Source organism: Bos mutus, chromosome 24 (assembly GCF_027580195.1).
Source record: "Bos mutus isolate GX-2022 chromosome 24, NWIPB_WYAK_1.1, whole genome shotgun sequence".
Lineage (NCBI taxonomy): Eukaryota > Metazoa > Chordata > Mammalia > Artiodactyla > Bovidae > Bos > Bos mutus.
The window spans coordinates 54,623,665-54,636,043 of NC_091640.1; the positions used below are offsets into that span (position 1 = coordinate 54,623,665).

Genomic DNA, 12,379 nt, shown 5'->3' on the forward strand with positions numbered 1-12,379 from the left:
ATTGCCCATTTCACAGGAAGTTTTATACCAATTATTTGACAGATCAGAAGCACAATCTTCACTTTCATTTTTATAGAAAAAAATGTGCAAACTACAAGAGCCCCTGGTAGCTGAGGGTCTTCAACCTAAACTCTCTTCTCAGCTTTAACTTTTCTTTGCTTTTGTTCTGGAAGATTTGTCAACTGATTTTCAACTCATGAGTCCTTTTGGAGCATCTGCACATATGTGGCGAGGTGACAAAGTCTGAAAAGCGTGCCCGCATCAGGCAGACTTTCCAGTGAGAAAAGGTCATCTTACCGGTCAAGTCAGCAACGGTTTTTGAGCTCATATGGGACATTTTGTGAGGTAGCCTGAATAAAAGGGTACAGATCAAAGGGACAGGCATGCTTCTCTCCTTTCAGGGGTGTGTGTTCTAACCGAAGAAAATTATCAATAGGCGGCAACCACTGGAAATGTATGTAGACCAAGACAAAAATTTCAGTCTTTGAAAATGGGAACTGGATTGGACAGAGATCAGCATGGTGCGGGAAACAGGAAAGAGATGGAAAATGGAGATAAGACGACTTGTGGGGTGAGGGGCAGGCGGTACCCTTCAGATGTTCTTCTAAAGGCCCGCTATCGGGCACCTTCTGGAACTCAGGTCACCGAGTTGGCCGAATCTTCTCTGCACCGCTGCCCCTGAAAAGTTAGATCTGTAATGAACTCGGGGTCTCACATGTGTACTGATCTTTCCTGGGAATGTTCTTGACAGTATCAGTTCACAAATAACACCCCCAGGGGGCCGCATAGGAAGCCTGGTGCCATCGGGGCCTTCTGCCACAGCCCTGGTGCTAACAATCTCATTTCAGTTTACTTAAAATCTTAAAAAAGGACCAAATGTTCATATCACTTAACCACATACTAAAAAAAAAAAGCTTCCCTCTCTCAGGTCTGCAAAGTATCACACGCTGGCATTCCTTATTTTCCTGATGCCTTTCTTTCTCAAAGTATGGACAAAGCATGTGTCCGAGGCTACAGCACTGGGGAGTTTCACCTCCTTTTAACGTGATCAAGACCAAGCCCGTGGAGAGCTGGAATTAGGGCCTCTCAGCCTGTCCACGCTGGTTAGAGGCTGGTTCCTCCTCCTCACCCCCTTCCCTCATCTTCCCCAGCTGCCCACCCTGCCCCCCACCATCCCGTGAAGCCATCAGTGTGGACCAGATGGAAAGAAGAGTCCTGACTGACCTGCAGGCTTTACCTGAGAACCGCCCCCACGTGGGCCTCCCCTCCGGCCCCGCTCCTGCCCAGGCCGTCTCGGGAGTCGTGAAGTCCCATTCCAGGCCCAGGTCCAGTGGCTGCTCTCACCTCGTTTCCTGACCCCTTTACCACCTTGCGCCTGCACGGTGTCCACACAGGAGGTTTAAATTAATTGCAGCCTCGCAGAGGATGGGCTGACCTCCCGGGTTTCTTAAATGAATTTTGAAGTTGTGATGCTTTAAATCGTAACATATTTCCCTAGAAATGGTCTGCTCTCCAGAATGTGAAAATGCTCCCTGGAAAACAGCAAGTTTGTCTTGTTTTCCTTTTTTTAGAAAACAAAAGATGTGGGTTAAAGGTCTCATATTTCAGGTTGGATATTGGAGGAAAGGAGGAGGCTTCTTTCCTGGGAGTTCTTAAAGATAGCAATTGTTTTTTATAAAGTTTTTTCTTTGCTTTCTATTTTTTTCATTTATCTTTTTTAAAATCAGAGAACAATTGCTTTACAATGACGTGTTAGTTTCTGCTGTACAACAAAGTGGACTGGCTCTACGTATACACATATTCCCTCCCACCTGCGCCTCCCTCCGGCCCCCGCCCCATCCCATCCCTCTAGGTCATCGCAGAGCTGAGCTCCCTGTGCTTCCCATTAGCTAGCTATTGTACGCATGGTAGTGTATATCTGTCAATGCTAGTTTCTCAACTCGTCCCACCCTCTCCTTCCTCAGCTATGTCCACAGGTCTGCTCTCTACTCATTTTTAAGTGACTCAGTTCTAAAGACAGAGTTTTAAGGATGTGCCAGGGAAACAAAATGCCCAAGTATGCAATGAACCTTCACACCAATACTGCTCTGGTACAGCAGGTTTCCTATTTTAAAAATCACTGTTAGATATAAAAATCTGGAAAAGACAAAAACATGGAAAAAAGTTTTGTAATGAATTGTTCAATTTGCTACATTCATATGCAATTGTACTTCCACGTCACTCACTGAGTTTAAGAGCCGGCTGCTAGGGAATCAGAGATCAATAAGAAGCAGCCCCTGCTTTGGGGGATGACCAGCAGCAATTCCAAATGTCTCTTATGAGAGGAAAGCTGGAAAAGGCCTCTGAGATCTCATCCTAGCTCTGAATTATACAGATGGAGATTCAAGATGGGGAAAATTTAAGCCACTTTGTAAGGACACAAAGATCCAGAAATTCAGCCTCCTAAATCCCATTCATGGATCTTTCTAGAAAGTCCAATTTTGCTCATCAAAGACACAGGTGAGTAAAGTCAAGATGGCATGGATTAGAATGAAGGGCCCTCAGCATTAAAAACCAGAGACATTACTTTGCCAACAAAGGTCCATCTAGTCAAGGCTATGGTTTTTCCAGTAGTCATGTATGGATGTGAGAGTTGGACTGTGAAGAAAGCTGAGTGCAGAAGAACTGATGCTTTTGAACTGTGGTGTTGGAGAAGACTCTTGAGAGTCCCTTGGACTGCAAGGAGATCCAACGAGTCCATCCTAAAGGAGATCAGTCCTGGGTGTTCATTAGAAGGACTGATGCTGAAGCTGAAACTCCAATACTTTGGCCACATGATGTGAAGAGCAGACTCATTGGAAAAGACCCTGATGCTGGGAAAGATTGAGGGCAGGAGGAGAAGGGGACGACAGAGGATGAGATGGCTGGATGGCATCACTGACTCGATGGACGTGAGTCTGAGTGAACTCCGGGAGTTGGTGAGGCCTGGCATGCTGCGATTCATGGGGTCTCGAAGAGTTGGACACAGCTGAGCGACTGAACTGAACTGAACAGTGTCCACCCAGTCCCACCACTAACCAGCTGTGCATATCCACAGGTACTGGGTCAGTAGTTCTTCCCTGATGACACAGATCACCTGGAGGGCTTATTAAATCTGCTGTTAGTCAGACCTTTCTCCTAGAGATGCTGACTTAGTTGGTCTGGATGGAGGCCCAGACCTCTGCGGGGTCTTATGTTCAGAAAACTTGCAGAAACACTGGCCGGATGAGCCCTAATCTAACCCTCCAACTATGAAAGCATAAACTCCAACTATGAAAGCATAAAGTAAATCAAATACGTGGTGATACAAACATCAGCTTATTCAAGGTTCTTGCTTCTACAGGAGCAAAGTTCTTTCCAAGCTCTTTTACTGTGACCACTATTCTTTGCCTGTTGATCTGATCAGCTTCTTCTGGTCTCTGAGGAAAATCCCTCCCAAATCAAATACGTGAAAGACTCCTACAATTCATACTTCCAGTTACCTGCAGACCATAGAATGATTTTTTTCATAGAAGGATTTTTCTCCTTGCAAATTTGAGATACAGATATATAAGCATTTGGAAGGAACATATATTTATAGATTTGTATCTCAATAGTGAGACAAAAACACACATTACCACCAAATTTTACCTAGCACATAAAATAGGTTTGGGGGGATTTTTGTTATTATTGTTGAAACTAGAAAAGCAAAAACAATTGTACTTTCTTTCCTTTTGTTTCCAGGATGCATCGCTAGTGTCTAAATACTCTGTTTTGATAAACCAAACACTCCTAACAAGGAATTAATTAAACACACATATCATTGGATTAAAATCAGAAATGTCAGCATGGTCACAAATCTGTGAACACACCCAGGTCACAGGTTCGTGGCTAACATTAACTTGAGTGTTGCCAAAGGAGAAGCCCAAGACGGAGGTTCTCGCTGCGGTCTCCACCCAACCCTTCCCCTCCATGAGAGGGCTAGACAGATAGGACCCATTTAATAGTGATGGTGGGATAATCTATAAGCTCTGTTTTGTCTTCCTTTCCCTCTCTTGGAGTTGCAGGATTACAGACTCTGATATCCGATATGAAAGAAGATCCGGCTGATGACATTATTCTGGAAATGTCTTGGTCTGAAATATCTGACAAAGCCAAGCAATGAGCTGGACGGGAAAATCGGAGAGAAACAAGAGACTCAAGGAAGTCAAGCAAAACTAAATTTCTGGTGCCTCTAAGAATGTGTGTGTGAGTGTGTGTTTAGCTCTGAGCTTCTTTCTCTAGTTTACATGGCTCTAATTGTTCCTTCTTCCAACAGATAATTACCGACTCCTCTCAAGTGGTAAGTGCTAGATAATGAGGGGATTCTGTGAAGGTAGGATGAAGAGTAATCCGTGCTCATGCAGAGGAATGACTCTACTCGTCTCTCACATTTCCTCATTTGTCAACTCGGCCTGGGGCTTAGAGCAGAGTGGTGAAGTGAGGAAGGTAGAATGAGCAAGAACCCAGGAGAATCTCCATTCCAGGGGCACCCCTCACCCAGGGCGTAAGTTGGTCCCATCTCCCCATCTGTAAAGGGGGAAACCCTTTCAACCATAACAATTCATGACACCATGTAACACAGAGGACTTCGGGGATTTCCCCGACAGTCCAGAGGCTGGGACTTCACCTCCCCAGGCGAGGGGTGCAAGTTCAGTCCCTGGTCGAGGAGCTGGGGCCTCCCTCCCACCCCTCGGCCAAAACACCAGGACATAAACAGCAGGGGCGATATGCAACAAATTCCACAAGGGCTAAACACGTAAAAATTAATATTACGGAAAAACACAGAGAACTTTGTGAAGAACAGTTAATGTTTCCAAAAATATAGGCAAATATGGTTAAGATCAGTTACTTTCTCAGGATAACTTTATAGAGTCATTTATGGGACTTGGGAAGAGTGAGATGTTTGGGGTTTTTCTTTGTTTCTTCTACCCTTCTTCCTTCCTTTCCTTCCTTTTTTCTTTTTCTCTTCCTTTCTTGTGGAAAAAAAAAGGGGGGGGGTGGGAGTACCTTAATCTTGTCTTTTCACTGCTTTCTGAAGAAGGCCCTGACCCCTTGCTCTGGTGATACAGTTATTACAGACCAAATCCCTCATTGGCCGCATGAACTGTAACAATTCAGAGACAAGACAAGTCTCCAGGAGCTGATTTTAGAATTCAAACCCCAAGCAGAAGTGGTGGATTTAAAATTCTGAGCCCAGCACAAACCTCTTCATTTTCAAGTTCATTTACCCTTGGCAACATGCAACCTCCTGTTTACTAAAAAGGGAAAAAAAAGCTTTTAAAAGGCTCATTTAAAAGGCTGAGGAGCCTTTTGGGATCTCCGCAAGCTCTTTAAAAACATATTTTGATGATACAAGTGTAAACAAATCAAAAGCATATGGATTGAATTTCCCTTAAATTACACAGGATTTTTTAAATGATGGGAGGGTGGAAGTGTGTTTGGAAAAATATGTTTTTGGTTTCACTGACTCAGAAACAGGCAAATGAGCTGAAGCTTTTGACAGACCCCAAGCGATGGCAGGTTTGCCCGTCATCTGTCTTTGAGGGTCTGTAGTTCTTCACGAGCCTTCTTCGGTTTCACATTCAAAGAGATTTCCCTGAGCGCAGCCGCACAGAGAGGAAAGCCCGAAACCCCGCATTGTGAGTTCTCTCTTTCCCTTGAGCAACAGAGCCCTATTTCATGGAGGTTGACAATGTAGACTCCCCTTAGACCCGTCAAGAGCATAAGTGGTCTTTTTAGAAAATAGAAGTTTATACAGGGCTGAACAACCCAGACCCCGATGCCAGTGTCTGCAGTCCCCAGGCTGGGAGCCACCCCAAAGCCTTTACCCAACACTTTTCAAAGTGTGCTGGAGAGTTACCTGGTCATCACGGTAACTTCCCTCCAATCCCCACCTCACAACATGCCAGAAACAGGGGGGTCAACAACCTGGGCACCACCACCTCTGACGGGCTGCTGATGACAGGATCTCAGGATAAGGGAATAAACACCAAGAATGCGCAGACAGAATGAAGAATGGCTGTGACCTTATGGACACTAAGGCTTCATCCACAAAGCAGAATGTCAGGACCTAGCCTTCTGATGCACCCATCCAATCCAGTCCTGAAGGAAAATGTTTTTTAAACATCTCTAGACCCTTGTTCTTCTTTCCTGTTTCCTATATCTGAATATACAATGGTTTCAGAGTTGGCGCAATCCCAGAGAGCTTCTAGAGGATTCAGGAAGGTTTGGGGTGGGTTTGGAAGACCAGGACCCTCTGAAGACCCTTTCAGTCATCAGCTTCATCGTCAAACAAGCCACTAGAATTTACTAAAAGGCAAAAGAGCTCTGTTCTTCCACTGTGACAGAATTCTCTGAGAAAAACAAACTAGGTTGCTGTGAAGAAATTTGACTTTGGAAAGCACAGTGGGAAATGTGCAGTTACATGAGAACGTGACTTAACCTGAGTTAAAAGGAAACTTCGCGTGATTTTTTTCTTTTTGATGAAAAACGACAAACATTCCTGGTGCCTCTCTTTCGACACACACTCAAATAGAGAAGTTAACATTACACCCCCTTCCTTTTTTTTTTTTTCCTACTTCAGAGGAGTGATGTGAGAAAGTACTTTGGAAAAATAAAGGGCTCTCTAGTAAAAATAGCTGCTAACCCCCACTTGAGTCTCAAGTCCTAGAGACTTCTGTCCCCTTGCGACAATGGTGGATGCCTAACCAGTGCATAATTTTAACAGCACAATTTGCACTGCTCAGGCAGCTGTCTGCCACACCAACTCTTTATGAAATCCACCCACGGCATTTGACTCAATTACCTCCTGCAGCTGCAAATTCCACAGGTCAACCACACTCTGCATGGAAAAGTATTTCTTTGTATTCGTTCCAAATTTATTAGCCATTTGAACCATTCCTTTGAGTGACTTGTATATTTTTAAGTGTTCATATATCACCTTTTTAGGCCCAAGTCCCATTGGCCTGTATTTAATATGCAGCTCAGAATATTAGAGTATGGTGTTCAAAGGATCTGTATAAAAGCCAGTGTGGCATGTTGACCTCCACTGGAGCTTTGCTGAAAGTTCTCCAGCCATGGACATCCTCCCAGCCCCACAAGCACTCGTGATCACGACCATCAGAAGGAAAAGCATTTCAGGGACCCAGGATGGAACAGTTCAAATGCTCTCCATGGTAAAAATATGAGTTGTGGCCAGACCTGATATACAGGAAATCTCTAAGAGCTAACAGCCAGTGCTCTGTTTTATAGACAAAATAACTGAGTTGCAGAGAAGAGAGGTCACCTCCCGTAAGAGACAGCAAATCCACAGCAAATCCAAACACCAAATCCACAGACTAGGCATTCTGCACACAAGTCCAACATTCTCAGCCCTACCACAGGAGGTTCCATGTAAGAAGAAAGGGCAAGACTCATGGATATATAAATTAATGTTTCCCCGGGCCAGTAAGAATGGACATCACAGCTCCTTGGCAGTTGGCACCAATTATTGAGGGCCATGCTTCTCTCCCCCATGGGCAGCTTGGAGTATGATGGAGGATCCTGGGAGTTTCTCTTCATGTCCTAGAAATAGACGTCAAAATGCATCCGTAAGCATGAACTTCCAGCATCTTTGTTTAGTCTGACAAATGACGTTCTGGACCATTTCTAAGTTCTTGTTTCTCTGGTCGTCACCTGCCAGGTCAGACCAAATGGGGGTCTTACCCCCATCCCCAGACAACCTCAGGTCCTGTCCTGGCCAGGCTGTAAGGTGTTGGTGGTCTCTTAACTCCCTTCACTACCATTCTTCTACTGGAAAGCTGGGTGTGTATAAGATGGTCTCTATGTCTCCACGCATTGTGAAGAGCCTCAGGCTTCATTGTCAGAACTTTGCAAGGCCAGCTTGACCCCTTCCAAAATGTGAACACAGGCAAGCTCCTTAGCCCCTCAGAGCTGCAATTCTGCAGCCCCACCACGGTGGAGAAAACGCCTGTCTTGTTTCGCTCTTATGAAGATTAGCCATGAAGGATCCAATGTCCCCAGCCCTGTGTTCAGCCCATAATAAATACTGGATACGTGTCAGCTGCTTGCCTTTTGCAAGTTTATGCTGTACTTTAATAAGCGGTGCTAAAGGATGCTAAAGATACAACAGGCTATTACATACTACTGCTTTTGAAGGGGCGACTCAACTTAGCAGCCTACTCTGAAGCCCAGGTGTAGCAGGGACAAAATCCAGAATTTAGGGCTATAGCTTCAGCCTTGATTCAAAATTAACACGCGACCCGAGAGGAACTCCTCAGGGCCTACACCACAGTAGGGCTGCTTGATTAACAGAAAAGAGAACTTGGTGCCAAGACCCCTCCTTCCCACCAAAGGAGAAGAAAACGCCAGTTGGAAGCGAATTTAATAACGACATGTTCAGTCGGGCGCATCTGCTTCCCTTCCACGTCAAGAAATTACAGTCCACACTTGCGTTTAGCAATTTATTCTTTTTCTGAAAGTTTCTCTGCTGTCATGTACAGGCTATGTTTAGGATTTAGAGTTTCAAGATGCTTTTACTGTAAAGTGAAATAGAAACAACGATGGAATATGGGGAATCTATGATATCCAGCATCTATGGGACCAGAATTTCCTTTGCCTTTTCAAAGAATACAGCTGTTTTCAGAATTTGGTTTTTGCATCTTCTGAATCAGGGTATTGCTTTCTGATGAGAAATTAAAAACCAGTTGTCAGTATTTCATAAAAACTTTGAAAAGTTCCCAAAAAGCATGACATCAAAGTGTTATCACGTTAAAAAGGTCTTCAGTCTTGACGTCTAGCATCAGCTCAAGGGGCCCAAGTGACTTTGGACAGGTCACCCAACCACATCCTTGGCCAGACACATCATTTGCAACAAGAGAGACTCTGAGCTCCATCCAGACCATCCAGCCTGAGGTCGACATCCTACTCTCCACGGCATCTATTCAGCAGACAGCCAAACAGTTGTAACTTCACTTTTCCCTGATCGTTAGAAATCTAGTTATTCAATAGACTCCAGGAAAGCATCTTATTCCAGTGTCTGATAATGCTCATGGAGGTTGAGTTTGTGACATTCTTATATTCTCAAGAAAAGTCTCTGCAATCGCAGACCTGAATTTAGATTTGAATACCACTATTGGCCAAGTCTGCATTAAAAGGAAGGTAATTCAAGATGCCTGCCTGATCTGTCTTCAAAATGACACAATTTGAGGCAGACCTGAAATTGCTTTTGAGCCTGTCTGTGTTCAGCCCTGGGCAAATCTAGGACTCACACTGCTGCTTTATTAACTTGGTCAGCCTGGACAAGTTGCTAATGCCCTTTGTGTGTTCATGGGGGCTCAGTTGTGTCCAATTCTCTGCAACCCCAAAGACTGCAACACCAAAACCAGACTCCTCTGTCTGATGGATTCTCCAGGCAGGAATACTGGAGTGGGTTGCCATTTCCTACTCCAGGAGATCTTCCTGACCCAAGGATCAAACTCATGTCTCCTGTGTCTCCTACATTGGCTGGCAGGTTCTTTACCACTGAGCCATGTGGGAAGCCATTGTATACCCATTTTTTTTTAAAAAAGGTAATTATGGTATAATTTTCATACCATACAATTTACCCCTTTAAATAAGTTCAGTGTTTTTTAGTATATTCCCAGAGTTGTGCTCCCATCACAATTAATTGTGGGCACTATTGTCCTCTCTAAAAGAAATTCTATACACATTAGCTCTCACTTGCTGTTTCCACACAAACACACCCATCGCCAGCCCTTGGCACCTACTTTCTGTTTCTATAGATTTCCCTATTCTGGACACGTCATATAAATGAAATCATACAACATGTGACTTTTTGTGCTGACTTTTTCTACTTGGCTTGATGTAATCTGTTGTATTAGTACTTCCTTCCTTTTCATGGCTGAATAATATTCCATTCTATGGACAGACCACATTTGGGTATTTTTCCAGATTTTTGGCTATTATGCATATACTGCTTCTGTGAGTGTTCATGTACCAGTCTGCACACCAATTTCTGCATCTACAACATTCAATTGCTTTCCCATATGGCTATTTGGATTATTTTGAATAATGCAAAAACAACAAATTACTTGACAGATGAACTTATCACCTCCACAGTATCACTTGCTCTTCTCCACTTCCTGACAGTACGTTGATGTTCCAGGTACTCAAGCTCTCCCAAAATTTGAACTGTCCCTTCACTTTGCACTCTGCATTGAATTCATTTCTGAATCCTCAATATCTAGGTTGTGTCTTAAAGTCAAAATCTCTCTTTTTTTTTTTTTATCACTGAGTATCATCCTCACCATTAACTAGTCACCTGACCCTCAAGCTTTCTCCTTTTCATTCTACCACAAAATTTTAGTTACAGCCATCAAGTACTTGAAAACCTTCAGTGGCTCTCCACTGAAAAAGGTACTGTATTAAGTCCTTTACAAGGTACAAAAGTTGCAAGCTACATACTTGGGTACAAATAGCTCTAAATTTGAATATTTTTATATAAATGAATTTAAATTATCTTTTAAGATCCATTTAGTCTATTGGAAAAATACTTGCTCTAGTTACATTCAGGCAGTGAATTCGGATACTTCTGTGACTTCCCGAGGGCAGCTTCTACCATCCGGGGTCTTAATGGGATGCTCCAGCTCCGGCCCCGTTTCCGCCGCATCCTCAGATCCCCACTCTTTGCTTCCCTGACCTGGCCCTGCGGTCAGCTCTGTCCTAAGTCTGCACCCTGTGCTGACCCCAAGGGCTTCTCTTCCAGCCCAGCACCCCTGGAGGCACCCAGGAAGTGAGTCACTCTCCCATGTGTGTGGGATTTCCAGTGTCCAGCCCACCCCTTCCCCAGCAGAGCAGGCAAGCAACAGGACCCCTTCTCAGAGAAAAAGCCACACATAAACCATCTTTTCTCTCTCTATAGCTCCTCCTCTACACACCTTCGACCACATTTGTCTGATCTTTGCATACAGGCTAGTTGAGCTCTTTACCGGTTTTAATACTAGGACTTTTTATTTTTTAATACTTACCTATTTGGCTGCATTGGATCTTCACTGAGGCATGTGAATTCTTGGTTACAGCACATGGGATCTAGTTCCCTTTCTCAGGACCGCCGGACTGGGAGGTTGGAGTCTTGGCCACTGAATCACCAGTGAAGTTCCTCCCAGACATTGTTAGATCATAGACCCTGAAGTGTTTTGTTTTCCAAAACACTGAGCTCATGGAAATAAGGAGCCTTGACTCTCAAGACCCTTGTCCCTCCCATGAGTTTCAAGAGCCCTTTTTGGAATGGCTGGTTCTTAGGCCTGTTGATTCCAAAGCCTGTGCCCTTCACAGTTGTGTAAGGCTGCCTCCTGAGTTCTCAGGGTATCAAGGGCTGCGACCCAACTGCCAACACTTTAGGCCCATCCAGAGTCTGCTGGGGTACAGAGGAAATGGTGGGGAACTCCCAGCCAGAGCAGTTCCTCCAATTACACGAAAGCTCTTCTCCTTCTGTAGTTAGAGCCCCTGACCCATCTCACCCGGCCTAGCCCCACCTGGCCAGGCTCGCAGATATGAAGAGTCCTGGCTGGTCTCTGACTTGGTCTCCATGCAGTGGGGCCGTTCCAGAAGGTCCAAATGGGACTGTCACACCAACTGACCCTTCAGTCCTACCTGTCTCTCTAGTGTCTGTGGGGCGTGGACAAGGGCCTTGGGAGCCAGAGGCCTGACAGTTAACCAGAGAAAGGGAAAGAGCACAGGTGTATAGAGCCCATTTTCAGAAAAGACGTGTAGCAGAAATGCACAAAAAATATTATTAAAATCTGAGGGAAAAAAGATGAAGCCAGAGTAGGCAGAAGTATAATCGTAGTTCATTGTCTGTCCTCTAATAAAAGTACCAAATGAGTTAAAAGCAAAAAAACATGGTAGTCAATTCCATAGAAAGGAAAGAAGAAAGCCATGTAAGAAGTTTTGTTTTTGTTTAAATTGGCTATTCCTCGATTAACAGAAAAAGACAAAGGCTGTCATTTTTCTACAATCATTGTTGTGAATTCAAAAACTCAAGCTTCTTGTAAAGTCGACATTTTAAATTTCCAAGTTTTCACTGCTCTCTTAAAATGGAAAGGATCTAAATTGATTGGAACAAGCAGAAAAAAGATTTGAATTTTTTTTTCTTCTCTGTGTGTCCTTCTAACATAATTGAAAAGATGAATTCATTTGGCGAGAAGTGCCGCTCAAATTCAAATTTGGTTCTCTTGAAGAAAGAGGCCCAAACTGATTTTTCTTTGTAGTTAGAGAATAATGAAGCATAGAGATGATACATTTTTGCATATGGGTTTGCAAAAGACACAATGTTCTTATG

General features: G+C 44.0%; 1 long non-coding RNA gene across 1 annotated transcript; it reads right to left on the reverse strand.

Moving 5' to 3' along the window:
* Window positions 1-6,895: 6,895 nt before the first annotated feature.
* Window positions 6,896-11,215, reverse strand: LOC138985362 (uncharacterized). The gene is made up of 2 exons (XR_011462431.1): window positions 11,067-11,215; window positions 6,896-7,602 (listed from the first exon to the last, which is right to left on the reverse strand). It is a non-coding gene; the product is annotated as an uncharacterized lncRNA (long non-coding RNA).
* Between the last annotated feature and the right edge of the window lie 1,164 nt (window positions 11,216-12,379).